The sequence below is a fragment of the Onychomys torridus genome, chromosome 10, assembly GCF_903995425.1.
Source record: "Onychomys torridus chromosome 10, mOncTor1.1, whole genome shotgun sequence".
Taxonomy (NCBI): Eukaryota; Metazoa; Chordata; class Mammalia; order Rodentia; family Cricetidae; genus Onychomys; species Onychomys torridus.
In genome coordinates, this window is record NC_050452.1 from 60,702,994 (window position 1) to 60,718,536 (window position 15,543).

General features: G+C 37.4%; 1 protein-coding gene across 5 annotated transcripts in view; it reads left to right on the forward strand.

Moving 5' to 3' along the window:
- Kcnip4 (potassium voltage-gated channel interacting protein 4) overlaps nt 1-15,543 on the forward strand; it is a 1,106,582-nt gene that overhangs the window by 959,602 nt on the left and 131,437 nt on the right. The gene's annotated exons all lie outside the window — the stretch shown is intronic.

The following is a 15,543-nucleotide window of genomic DNA, read 5'->3' on the forward strand; positions in this document are numbered from 1 at the left end:
AGTTCTGTTGTGATCCTAAGGTCACACAGCAAGTAGCAAAACTATGATTCAGTCTCTTGCCTTGTTATTCTGTTATTATTGATTAGGTTTTCGTTGTAGTTTTGGTTTTGTTTCTTGTATTTTGAGAAAGATCTTCAGCTGTTTCCCAGGCTTGCCTGAAAGTTACTATAGACGCCAGCGTACTCTTAACTCTTGCTTCATCCTCAGCCCCTCCAGTGCTGAGATTCTAAACTTGTGTCATCACACATGGCTCAGAGATTACATCTTACTGTGTAGTAAATCTCTGTCATTGGTACCACTTTTGTTTGAATCTGGTTATATTTTGATAAGATTCATTGATTGGCAGTTTATTCTTAGGATAGTGCCCTGTACTTATCCCTCATTCACAGTGAATTAAAATAAGAATCTGAAAATAGAGGCATTTCAGATGACTATATAGCATAATGTACATGGTACCTTCTAAAATGTATGTACCTACAATCGCGTGTAGATGTTGTTAAAATGCAAATTCTGATTCAGTAACACAAAACAGGATCTAAAGCATCTGCAGCTCTTGTAGGATACCAGCCAAAGCTGAAGGACTATCACATTTTAAATACCAAGGGCACAAGGAAAGAGCAGCGTAATGTGAGAAGAGGTGACAGGAAGACTCAGCTGGACTGCCACCAATTAATTAAGCTTTACATTTTCTAGGTTTGTGAATATTTTCTTGGGTGAAGTATGCACTGTGATAGCAAGGTTGCTAATCTCATTGGACTGTGTTTTAATGGTCGAATTAGAAAGTGCCCTGTGAAGTAAAACAAAATAATAAAGGATGTGCAGATCCCTCCAAGATGAATCTCATACTTCTTAAATTCAGTATGCCAGCTCCAACACTGACTTCAGATATTTGTATAAATGCAGCTGTCTGTCAGGCAGGTTTTTCAGTGAATTCAATGGATTTACTCACCTAGAAAATAAGATAAGATCCCTAATTTCCCTTCCCCAGGAAGTCATTTCCACAAGCTTCCTATGAAATTGTATCCTGAGAGCACAATATTGCTTTCCCTCCATAAAGATATCTTATCTCAATTTCACAACTCCCATCACTTCTTATGACTGGAGAGTGTTTTAACAGCACTGCTTTCTCACACTATTGAAGTTTATTGCCAATGCTAGCTTCCTTCCTATCCACCCCAAATCCTACTAACTGCTGTTCTAACATAAGAAATTCACCAAGAAAGGCTGGTACTGCCTGGAATTCTTAAGCCTCACCTTTCCAATGACCTTTTCCATCTGGTGACAGGTTTGCTAGGATCTGGCAGTTCAGACTGTCCCAGTGCAATGCTAGTTGTGCTGGGAACCCTTGAAAAAACCCATGGCTTATTGACAGATCCACTCTTCCTCCTTTTCAATTCAATGAACTTTCATCAAGTATTTAACAAACATGTATTGAACATTGTAGATCTTGCTGGGGAGAAAAAGATGAGTTAAGCAAGATGGTATTCCTCAAGCCAGTTTTGTACACATACTGCCTTAAATTTTAAGCTTCTATCTTTGATGGGATAAACATCGTTGGGATCACCATCTACCTTTCTAAAGAGTTCTTTTGGAGCTTACTCAAGTTAATATATACATAGTCTGTTATTTACAGTTTAGTCCTCACAGACTTTTAAAGCATGATAGTTTTGGTTTCCCACACTTCTCTCTATCCCAGCCCTCATAGGTCTGTAAGAAACAAGGATTCTGATATGTTCAACACAGTTTTAAAAGCTTTGAATTAGGGAGAAAGATATAGGTGAAAGAGGTATAGGAGGAAGAGAATTTTCCAAATTGATTTTATTTTGTATATAAAATCTACCATCTATCCAATAGAAACCCTAAGATCCCCAGGAATCACCCCAATGAGTATTTAATGTAGCTTAAGCATTAACTAGTATTTGCATAATTGAATTGAGTGAAACTAGGATTTTTCAGGATTAAAACCTTAGCCCCTTTTTATTTACAATGAGATCTACTCAGAATGAATATATGGGGATTATGTTTTATTTGAATAATATACTCTGGAGGATCTCAGGGAGTTTAAAGTCTCTTTGTTTCAGTTTTGAGGGTTCTTGGAGACTGAACCCTAGAAATGTTACTTACTAAGCAAGTATAATGCCTAGCACTGAGCTACATCTTCACTCATAACAGAAAGGATTAGTGGGTTGTTTCAGAAACCTAGCAAATACAGCCCATCTATTCATGAGCTTGAGTGATATTTCTTTAAATATCTAAATAGCTCACTATTATTCATTCAGTAAGCAAATCTTGAAATTATAAAGCTTTTGACAAATGTCACAAAACTTTGAGTGTTATATTATCTTACCCTTTACACATAGAGTGGGACTATTTTTTAATTTAATTCTTTAAATTTATTTTTAATTTTTAAACTTTTAAGTCTCTGGGTATTTTGTCTGTATGTATATAGGTACATCACAAGTATGCAGTGCCAGTGGAGGCCAGAAGAGGGCATCAGATCCTCTGGAGCTGGAATTAACAGTGGTGGGTGGGCCACCTGTGGGGGGGGCGTGCTGGGAACTGAAGAGCAGCAGTTAGTACTCTTAACACCCCTACTTCATCAGGACTATATTTTTACATGGTACTATTTCATATTTGTGTTTTAAATGTGACTGTGTGACTAAAAAGAATTTTACTATGAATATTTTTATGTGGTCAAGATTCTTTCTATGTAGTAAGAAGATTCTAGAAAATATCTACTGACTTGCCATGGCCTTCTCTTTTTTTTTTTTTTTTGCCACAACATAGACTTCTCAGTTGCTATGATAAATTGTAACACTATAGGTTTTAGTTTCTAACAAATTGAAATACTGAGCTGCTTGCAGAGTTACCTGCATCAAGAACAATATTTTACACTGTGAGCCTGCCTGAACACATCAGTTACTAAGAAGCAAATTAGTAGGAGAAGAATCCATATCCATCTTAAGGACATTGATTTGTTGCCCCTGATTTTTTCATTGCTTTAATAGAGGAAGTAAGATTTAATCATTAGGGAGCTTTCCACCCACACTGCTAAACTGAACATAAATTATATTCATATTTATATGATATATGGATTATCATTTATGCCATACATACATGGCTAACAACATTGTAAATAGTATGAGTTCATCACTTCTGTTGATTTAATCAGTTGAAAATCTGCACTTACTCTCTAGCTGCCTAAACTTGAATCCTTTGCTATTTTCTGGTGGGCACATAGTTACCTAAACTTTCTGAGGTTGGGTATATCACAAGCGACATTCCCAGCTTTCACAATTTCAATGATGAGTGATAATTTATAGAAAATTGTAAGTTTCCTACCATGCTATTTGTGGGTCTCAACAAGACACTAAGCATTAAATATAGGCTCCTCATAATCCAGTATAATCTCATTTTAGCTGACTTTATTTTTATAGATTCTATTTCCAAAAAAAGGGGAGTTACATTCTGAGGTTCCAGAAGGACATGAAATTTGAGAGACAAAATTCAACTCAGAACAATGTCTTTGTAGAAAAAAAAATCTATAAGGGATTGAAATCCTAAATCTATGTAGAGGCCAGAGAACTAATAAAAATGTGCTAAGCAAAGCATTTATACTGTAGTGTGATATGAGGGGAAGAACTACACACAGACAGAGTACGTCCTGTCCCAAAAGCAGCTGCTAGACAGACCTAATTATTGCCATGAAAGAACACACATGGTGTTGCAGATTTTGCAACTTTCCATGAGCTAGAAATCTGTTTTAAGTGAAATATATATTAAAACAAATGCCCTATAATTTAAGAGAGAGAATTAGAAGGCATCAGCTTTAGCCCAACAGGAGTCCATTTACAATGTCAAAATTATGAAAGAGAAGTTAAGGAAACATTCCTGGCCAAGAACAAAATGGGAAGTCTCAAATTTAGTTTCTCATTTGATTCTGGCCTAACTGTTCTGGGGTGATCAGGCATGGCTTAATTTTTTAGAGGCACTCTGGCAATGCTAATGAGCAGGCAAAGTATGGATTTCAAACACTTAGTGTCATTGATTATGTTATTGGATTCTCATTCCAGCTTCCTAGCACATAGTCTCCCTGTCATACAGTCAATAAATATTTATTGATTAAATTAACAACTGATAACCTTATAGAAAAGACCCATTGTTAAATGATGAAGAATAAGTACAGTGGCCTAAAAGGACTGAACCTATGGAAGTAGCATCTGCCACTGGAACTTATAATGAATTAGATGCTATTTCTTCTCATATTTGAAGGATTTTACTGGAACAACTACTCCGATCATTGCTTCAATTCTCTGAGATTAGTATGTGCCATGTATTATTAGCTCCATTTTTCAGATAAAGAAATTGAATCTCCTGGTGCAGCCTTCTCTTCAACTGTATTATTATTATGTACCATTAAGAATATGATGAATGGCCTATAGAAAACGAAATGAAGACCAGCATTTCTAGCAAAGGAATATGAGTCACTAAGGCTTCAAGAGTATATCTAAGGTAGAATAGAAAGTCTTAACCAAGAAGCTGGAGAAGGAAACAGGAATCAGACTATGACAGGAAGCAAATATCCTCCTCTGTGTGAAGACTGCACAGTGAGACTCACTGAATAAATGAACTCATACATTGCCTGGAGCCATTGTTACTGTAACATCCAACTGAGTACCTCAGCCCAGGGACTGAGCAGATGGACAGGTGGTCTACCCTTGTACTGGCTGAACACCTCTCTAGTTTTAATGCCCTTAACTGTAATTTGTCTTTTGTATTAACCACACATGGTGCTCTTGTGAAAGTTGAATGATCTAAGATGTGTGTTGCACCTGCCTTGTAGAAAACACTTTTCATCATTGTCCCAGCCCTGCATTTTAGGAGCCGTTTGCTCCCTCAGGGAAAGGTAATCACCAAGGTAAAATTTGTTTGCCTTTTCTGTACTGTGTTGAACTCTTCTGAGTTCACATTTGCCATCTAAGCTATATGAGACCTAGGACTGTGTTTTTGCCAGGTCTGAGTAGGTATGCAATGAATACTGTTGAATGAAACACCAAGCTATATAATATCAGCCATCTGCTCAAAAACATGTTTTTACCCATTTCACTCTGAGTAAAAATCAAAGTCATTATGATGGACTAAAAACTGTAGAGGACATTATAAAGAGAGCTTGAATGGAATGAACAAGATCAAACAAGTTGTTTTTACCCCAAAGTTCTATCAATATATTATTAGTGAAGAGTAGACATGCAGTTGGACAACTGTAACACAGGATAGCCTGGACAATGACTAAGACACACACCAAATTCTGTGCATAGGGTTGGTAGAATGAGATCATCTACTATATAATAAATATCTATTAGATTTGAAAAGAAACTTTATAAAATCAATACGCATTAAAAATAGTTTTCAAACTGTATCTTGATCTCTTACTATCAATATCAATATCACTCAACTATAGTTGTCTTTCTGGTTAAATATACAGTTAACTCATCAAAAAGGAAAATCTATAATTAAAGATGTTTAATATTTCAAAAGTTGAAAACTGGGGATGAATAGAAATAGAAGAGTTAGCTTGAAAAACATAGTACCCTTGCATGTGGGTTTGATATATATTTGTGTACCAAAGCAAATTATTGTTACAAGAATAACATATCAGAAGAGACTTCAGTGTGGGTGCTTAATGACTGCTGTATCAAAGAGACTTGGCTGTTATTTTTTTAAATATTCTATTTGCTTTGGTTTCTGAGCCTTGAACACATTTCTCCCACCATCCACTGACTAATGAAGGAGAGACATATCTAGCCAGGAGCTGTATGTACCTTACTTAAATCTCATTCCCAGCCCAGGAAAGAGCAAAGGCCACTGTTCTTATTTCCATCCTGGTGTAAGTAAGATCAAAGAGGCACTGTGGAAATAGACTAGTTTTCCAGGCTTACAAACAGTGCAGAATTCTGACTTAAACTAGTTACCTTTTTTACTCTGTGGCCTTTACTATGACACCCCACCACCACCACCACATCCACCCTGCCTTCAGATTCTTCTTTCTTGCAAATTATATGTTTCAGAAATAGCATTTTAAATGATGTAGCACTCTTCATAGTGTTTGTGGTGTAGTGAAATGGCCCTTCAGACAATGACTGCATTCATGTGTGGGGGTGGGAGTTGAACCACATTGTTGGCTAACACTGTGTGATCATGGAATGTGTCCTGTGAATCAGGACATTTTGGAACACAAAGGGCTTGATGGCACCAGCTGCTAGGGCAGCTTACAGCAATCTGGTAAGGAGACCTTGTCACCCTAATTACAAAAAGCTACTGATAATACTTAATATGGCACACAAGAGACATCGCCATATAAGACATTGTTGTAATTTATACAGGGAAGAAAGGAGAAATGGGTTTCAGTGAGGAATCCTAATAGATCACAAGGCTGAGTGGAGATGCAGCTCACAGACAGAGTGCTTGCCTAGTGCTGGGCCTGATTCCTAGTACTGCCAAACAGAATTAAATGGAAGGAAGGGAGGGGGGAAGAAAGGGGGAGGAAGGAAAGGAGGGATGGGAGAGAGGGAGGAAAGACAAGAGAGAGGAAGGGAGGGAGGGAGGGAGAGAGGGATGGAGGATGGGAGGGAGGAGGGAGGGAGGGAGGAGGGAGGAGGACCAACAAAGCACCAAGAGAAACTGACACCTCTTCTCTCCAGCCAGCAGCCATTGCTCTGTAGCTGGGTGTGGCTCCTGTAGTAAAACAGGACAGTTCACATAATTTAGAGTGCAGACATCACACATTTTCCAATCAGCTACAAATGACTGCTAAAGACTACAAGCATCCAAAATATAAAATACTTTGAGTTCCTTGGTTTTCAGATTAAACATGTTCACCCTGTATTAGATGGGGAAAGTTGTGCCACTTTGGTTATCTTGTGTATTAAATTTGCTCAAGGGAACTTATAATTATTATTATTGTTACTCTACTGACTAAACGCACTCCACAACAGTTCGCCAAGAATAAAATCAACACAAAGTTAACAAGCTCAGACGAATGAATGGTTAATTGAGTCAAGAACAGAGAGAAAGAGAGTAAAATCAGCAACAAGAAAGAGATAAAGAGAAATAGGAATGGGGAGATACAGTGACATGAGGAAGGAGAAAAGCAGGAGAGTTTATCAGAGAGATGAAAGGTGGGTAGACAAAGACAAAGACAAATGGACAAGGACTGAGAATCAAACAGAAGGAGCAAGAGAGACAGGCATCAGGAGAAAGCAAAGACCCAACAGATACTATAGAATTCATCATTGGATACACAGGAGACGGGCATCAGGAGAAAGCAAAGACCTAATAGATACTATAGAATTCATCATTGAATACATGGGATACAGGCACCAGGAGGAAGCAAGAACCTAATAGATACTACAGAATTCATCATTGAATACATGGGTGTCTTTAGTTGCCCTGGGTGGAGTCAAACATGTTCATCATCATTGTTACTATAGATTATTTCCAGGCAATTCCATTGTATGCTAACTGACTCTTTCTTAGTTAACTAATAGAGAAAGTAACTGCTTTATAATCAGGCAAAACAAATCAGGCCAATTAGAAAGGCTAGCTTTGGGCATCTGAAAATGAGATGTTAAATGACGCACAAGTATTTCTCCTAATAGTCAGCCATGGTAATTGTTGTTCCTCTTCTTAATGGTGAACCACTGAGGATAGGCATAGGACTCAGTAAGGATTGTAAATTTGTGTGGACTGTCAGGACCTGTTGGCAAGTATTATGCCACAGTATGAACCCTGAAAGTATCGTGTGCTGTGTATTTTCAGGAACAGATTTAACAATATGCAGTGAGAACTGAGAGAAAAAGAGGCAGGTAATGTATGTGCAAGGAGAATTCATGAGCTCATTTAAAAATAAACATTTTAACAAATAGATGACATTTGTTACTAGTGAAAAATATACGTCCTACCCTGAGTACCCAAGTCACTACTAATGAATCAGCCTGTCACTGACTCCAAGGAAAACATCAACGGAATTACAGTGCCTCTGAAGCTCCAGTGGTTTTTGTCATAGATATTGATCCAGGGAAAGGTACTACATCACTCAACATATGATTGGCCATTTTCTTTTACCTGATATTCACAGGCTTAGGAGCCACAAGTAAACATGTGTATAATTCACAAGCCTAAGTTAGAAGACTACAGGTCATGAATGATAGAGTAGGAGCCTTTATCTCAAAGTGAAACTGCAATATTTGCTATCCACTATACTTCAAAAAGAGGAAAGATAAGCATAATTCTCATTATGATAAAAACTGTCCCTCCCCATTACCACTATCAGAATTTGTTGAGTTCTTAATTCATGGTCCATCATTCAGAATTAAAACATGCTATTTATATACAATGGTGTTCCTTATGTATCAGAAAAGACAGAGAGTGAAAAATGACCATTTGCATATAAAACTGCATCACCAGAGCAATGGAGGATTCAGCTGGATGAGAAACCTATTTTTCTGTAATGAAAGAAACTTAAAATGAAACTTCACCCACAAGAGTAGAGAATGCTCTTCCATTGACAATACTTCAATGAAGTGTCCCATGGATGTGCACAAGTGGTTTTTAGTTTTTGTACTCCTTTGCTTCAGGAGTTTTGAAATGCTAGCATGCCAGCAGCTTTGGTTGACTTAAAGATGCAGGAAAGGCAGTTGGTTTAGTTTTAGTTATAATAACATGATTTATGAAGCTATCATTAGACTTCATGTTTTATGTTGCCAATTAATTTAAAGTATTATATTTTTATATTATAGAATCCAGTAGTATTACTTTAACAAGTTAGTTATACAGATGATTATATAATCAATAATGTTAACACTTTATATATATATATATATATATATATATATATAGTGTATACTTTGATAATTTGAAAATGCATGTGATACCTTCTTGTCTCATTGATATATGTTTGATAAAACATGACTTCACAGCTCTCCACTCAAGCATCTTTTTTAGCCAATATGTTTTTAATAATGTCTTGCTCTATGTAACTCCCACCATAGTCTACCAGAAGTCTACATCCAATCCATGTTGTGTATTTGATATATTGTATGTTTTTCTATATATGTTTTACAATTTATTCTTTATCTTCTGTGATCTAAGATTCACAAAAAATAAGGTGTTTTTAATGTATTGTACTGGGATAGTAACTAGTAGGTACTGAAGAAACAGTTGAGTGAATGATTTAATGAACAAATAGAATTTTATCACAAAAAAATCAGAGTTATCAAGAGAAATCAGTAATCTATGCATGCCATGTGTTAAGGGTTAGGGTAAATGTTGACTGTTGGATACCTTACAGCAGAGACTTTTATGTAATCACTGCACATATAATTATACAAAGGAAACCATTTGTTTGTAAATATGCATTTATAATAAACATTTGGAATATCTTAGTATATAAATCATTATGGTATGTATGGTAATTCATCTATGAAAATGTGTTATCTCTGTGGGGGTGAGATACTATGGTAACTTTCAGGCTACCTCACCCCCACTGATTTCCTTTTAGTATTACTGCTGGAGAGTAGAGCGCCATCCCCTAACTCTGCCATCACTGTCCCCATCCGAGGAGCTTCACACTCAGCTACCCTTTAAGGATGTAGAAAAGTAAATTATGCAAATTTTAAATGCATCTGCTAATTACAGCCCTGTAGATGATGTTAGACTTCTTAGTAAAATAAAAGTACATAGTCTATTTTCTTTTTTTGGTTTTTTGAGACAGGGTTTCTCTGTGTAGCTTTGTGCCTTTCCTGGAACTCACTTGGTAGCCCAGGCTGGCCTCGAACTCACAGAGATCCACCTGGATCTGCCTCCCGAGTGCTGGGATTAAAGGCGTGCGCCACCACTGCCCAGCCCATAGTCTATTTTCATGCTTTGGTGGATACAGATTGAACAATTTATATATTAGACACTGTGAAAATGGTGGAAATACAATAATGAATGATAAACTTAGTTACAGATTCAATTATGCAGTTGGATATAATTCTATCAATTTATAGAATTGGGATTTGTCCCCAGTAGCTTTGTCTCTCTATTGGGTTCCTAAATTTGAATTAACTATATATTTTATGCATGACATTTCAATTCCTCTATGGAAGCTTTAGACATACTTCCTGGTATTACATTTAATTGTGTCCTAGCATCTAGAAATTGCAATATGTCTTCTTCACTTATTTTGGGCTACTTAGAATTAACATGGTCCCACTCTGTAGGAAATATAAGAACCATATAGTGGTAAATTCCACTTACCCCTTTTCAATCTTCATGCTGTTTGTTTCAGAAAATTTACATCTGCAATATCATAAACTTCACAGTACATTTTGTTTAAATCATATATGATAAGGCAACAAGTTTTTTCTATTAATTCAGATATTGTAAAATTCTATAACTTTTAAGTTTCTATCTGAAGATTTGTGTGTCCATATCATATCAATTTCCCTTAGCCCGAGCAAATATTTTATCATATCTTTATCCAGACTGGGCCAATGACGATGTATTATTGCACCTTTGCCTTATCTGAAGGCACCACACCTTCATCTTCATTTTCCAAAAGAACTGATTTGAATGAGTGTAGAAATCTGGCTTAGTGCTCTTTGTATTAAACCTGAGAGCACTGAAATGTCATTACATCATCCAAACTCTACTGTATCCCACAATACACTACTCTGTTGTATTCCTCTCTAATATGTACTTTTTTCTTTTTAAAAAAAAAATTTCACTTTTAGTTCTCTGTGATTCTTTTTTGAATTTGTCTTGCTTGGGGGCATTAGTGAAATTATTTCTGAAAAAATCTCTCTCTGTTCTCTTATTCTCCAGTCATTTTTACATTCTTGGTATTTTGCACAGGTCCCCAGACTCTCATTAATTATCTATTCCTATTATTCAAATTTGATGATTTATTTCTTTTGTTATCTGCTAAAGCTTTATGACCCACTTGTTAGCAATCCCCCTAGTGCTAGTAAGTCACACTAAATAAATGAAGTTTTGTACCATTAAGGTACATTTTAATTAAAATATAATTACATCACTTTAGCCTTCTCCTTTCCTCCTTCTAACTTCTCTCATGTCTCCTCCTGCCAACTTTTCCATGTCCCCCTTACTTCCCACTTCCTTTCAAATTGATGGCTTCTTTTTGTTCCATCTGTTTACACACACACACACACACACACACACACACACACACACACACACCAGCACAAATGTACAAATAAAGCCTGATGAATATGTTTTTGTGTGTGAATATGATTTCAGGGATGACCACTTTATAATTGGATATCCAGCTAGGAGACTTACTGCTAGGAGAGGGTAATTCTCTCTCTCTCTCAGCAGTCATTAGCTGCTGTAATGCTTTGTCTCGGGAATAGATCTTATGCGATTATTTTCTCCTTTTACATTAACATGTCAATTGATATTGCAATTGTCCAGGTCTTGTTTAGGCACCAATTCTAGGAGGCACAGTCCCATAGTTAAATCCCTGGTCCTCTGGCTCTTAGAATCTTTTTAATTTTAGATATTTCACTTTACACCCTCTTGCTTTCTTGTGTTGCTTTAATCCCATTTCTGAAAAGTTTCCTAATATTTTAGTCATCACTACTTTGAAGCCATTTACTATCAGTTCTGATATCTGTGTCCATCTTAGATCTGTTCAGATTCCTTCCTTTTTATCTTGATTATGGGTTATGAACTGCCAGTTCCATTGCATGTCAGGAGGTGCCTCATAGGATAACTGGCACTCTTACCTTGTGATGTAGAAAGTTTAGGTTGCATTGACTATCTTTAAATAGTAATGTATATTATTCTAGAAGATATTTCAATGTGTCATTTTAAGTATTTCCAGCTTTTGTTTTATTTCCTTTTAGCTGACTTACAATTTGGGTTATCATGAGAATGGTCTTCACTCTTGGAAATTACTCTTCTTCCCATGTAGCCTTTCTGAGCTCGTAAAGAATGATAGAGGCCTTCAACACAGTTGGTGCGTTTAGTTTTATCTTCTTTTCTTTTAAGGGTGGGTAAATGTGTGTGTGTGTGTGTGTGTGTGTGTGTGTGTGTGTGTGTGTGTGTCTGTGTGTGTGTCTGTGTGTGTGTCTGTGTCTGTGTGTGTGTCTGTGTGTGTGTCTGTGTGTGTGAGTGAGAGAGAGAGAGAGAGAGAGAGAGAGAGAGAGAGAGAGAGAGAGAGAGTGAGCTAGAACTTCAATACTGCTGAGTACTTGGGTCTTCTGTTATCATTTTATTCTCAGCCCTGAAGAAATTTCTGGTGCCTCATATATATTATGATACTCCATCTTGAACTTGCATTTCCCAACCCTTACTCAAAGTCTACTGTGTAATTCTTACACAGGTTCCAGAAACACTCCTCACTAGGTATAAAATCACTTCTCTATTTCCTTAAAATTCCAGCTACTGCAAAAGTCTCCTTCATGTCTGGATCTCAGATCAGTGAGCTTGGACTTCAGCTTTATAATCCCCGTGGGGATCATCCTGCAAGTCAAAAAGAACACTTATGGGTTCACCTCTTGGGTTTCTCTTCTCCTAAGCATCCACAATTCTATACTACTTATTTTCTATGCTTAGACTAGTTTGCCTTAAAATGTTTATTCAGGCATATGAGTGTTCACAGTGACAGGGCACCCAATAACACTTATTCATTGACCAGTAAATGTAGCATTCTTCAATACTATATTGCAGTAGGAAGATACACTTTGAATATGTGCTTTTGTAGTTAGTTATACTGCCTATAAAAGAAAAAAAGGGGAAGCTACAGGAACATGTCAAAGTTCTTCATGCTTTCTGCTTTATTGTATTAGGCATTCCTCAGGGAACACTCTTAGAACTGAAATCACAAGGGCAAATGGCCATGAACTACGCAAAAAGGAACAAAAGCAAAATTCTAAAGTTTATATGCAGATAATAGCTTATTCAAAGGCTCCAGGGCTGGAAGGAATGTGGACATTCATATAAAGAAAAAAGAGAAGGTCTAACATTCTCTGGGTTCACATGACAGAACTGTCATTGGGTCAATATTTCACATGTTATTCCACCTGATAGCAACAACTTGTTGAGCAGACATTGTGCTAAGCTCATTTTCCTAGAGAGGAAAACAGAAATACAGAGAGATTAAGTAACCAACTCTAGATCTATACTGAGATACAACTGGGGGCTGACTGCTTCCATGTGTGGACACTAAACCAATACATTTTTAAGGAGAAAAGTGTAGCACGAGCTGACATCAGAGAAAGAAAGGAAAACGGATGAGAAGAGGAAGAGAAATAATCATGGTCACACCCTGATCTCTACTAGCTATTAGTAGTTACTTTTCATTTCACTGAAATAAAAATACCTGATGGAAATAATTTCAAAGAGAAAAGGGTATTTGGGATCACTGGTTCCTAGGGTTTCAGAGCATCATGGCAGGTAAGGCATGGCAGCTAGAGCAGGTTAGATCATGCTGGTACACACCTACGGTAGAAACTTCATCTTAAGGCAGAACAAGAAGCAGAGTGAGACAGAACGTAGGCAAGGAACACATGGACTGAGTTACCTACTTCTTCCAGTTAGGCCCCATCCCCTGAAGATTCCAGAATCTACCCAGATAACATCATCAAGTAAGGACCAATCAATCAAAATATATGCCTAAGGGAGGGAATCATTCTAATTCTCATACTTATAAAATATAAAAATGTATTCACAAAAGAGACATTTAAAATCATTGCATGAAGAAAAAACAGATGCCTAAAGCATAATGATCTCTACAAGGCCACTTAGAGTAAATAGTAAAAAACAGGGACTTATAAAGTTTAATTTAGAGTGACATCTTGTTGACCTTACCAAATAAGAGGTGAGGCAACAAGGGTAACTTTAATAGTTGTGAGTAGTTGGGGAGGAGGAATCTTCCCCTCCCTATATAAAATCTGAACTGGTAAATACCAGAGTTCATGGAACAAACAGGAAATCAAGCAACCAGGAAACATCTCTTTTATTTCTGACAAAATTATAGAGTCTGGCTAGATGTCAAGAGATCTAATCTGAAGCAAAGAAACCAAGACAGAAGTTCCCTTGGGGTCGGTCTGTGTCCCATTACAGAAGGCTAGCAGGACCATCTTCCTCAACCTCTTTGTCTCGTATCTATGACAGGGTGTGATAAGATGAGATGCTGGACCACTGGGGCTAATAAAGCAAACAAGCAAAAAGTCTCTCCCCATAGGCCAGGTGGAGACAGGAAGGGACAATTTGCCAGAGGAAAGTGTCTGAACTGTTTTAAAGGCAGACTGGGGATAGAGATGTTGACCGTTGGTGAAGGGCTGACTACAAAGAAGGATGTAGCACATACCTTGTTGTCTGTAGCAGATACTTTACCATGGCAGAAAGGAAACAACAGAGAACACAACATGTCTGTTGAGAATGAAATGTAAGACTATAATGCCTATAGTTTCCTAAGGAGTGGGTGCCTAGGTGAGAGGGCTCTTCCAGAAACAGAGGAGGAAGCATATTGACATGCATGCTATAGAAATCAGACATAAAACATAGAAATTGATATTGGTTTTTATGTGTCCAATGTGAATTTATTGACCTTTTTTTTTTTTTTTTTTTTTTTGTGCCACAGCCTCAGACTACTCTGACGAAGTCAGTGAGAAGGGTGTTTCACATTAGCTAAGTGGCCAGGCTGGGAGGATGATTTGTGAGTTTCTACAACTTCAGAAAGGTTCAGAAAGGATGATTTAGACAATGATCAAGGAGCTAGAGCAGTAAAAGTGGATGAAAAGTGCCACATAGTGATGCAGTTTCGAATCATGTGCAGACTGAGGGACCTTGGTCCCAGATAGCAGAAAGTTCTAAGAGTTCTCCTAATCAGGAGGATGATCTGTTGTGATTTGCATATTTACCTCTTCATTTTGTCACCTCCTCACATAAGAGTTTTAGTTGCTGTGCTTTCATGGTGAGGTGGAGATAGATTCAGGGTCAGGGATTGCTTAAAATCCCAAGGCAGGAACAATAAAATAGAGAAGGAACAGAGGGCATATTTGCCAGGTCCCCATCACAACGAATTCTAACTTAAATTTAATTGATTCTCTTGTGGTTGCTTTACGTCAGACAGCTTCCAAACTAGTTCAGGGAAAGCAATTTGTATTAATAAGCAGATACAGGCTTTCAGGCATTTTGAGTGGCTGGGGTGTTGTTAAATTGAAAGCCGTGGGTTCCTGACAAGACCGGTTGTCTGGGGTACTTTCTGGCTTGCCTATGGAGCCACCACGGGTTTCTGTAAGTCTCCTTCAGCTGCCTGAAGTCATGGATGTACTCCTAGTGCACCAGGCTCTACTCCTGGCTTAACATTGTGGAAACACACGTGTTTGCTTTGGGACAGGCATCTCTTGAACAGGCTCCTTTCTTTAACGTCACTGTGTGACAAATGTGAAGGATTTCCGCGTATCCGGCCTCCTCAACAGATGCTAATGAGACTGCTTGTCAAGGACATTGATTTTCTCACTTTCAGGGAAG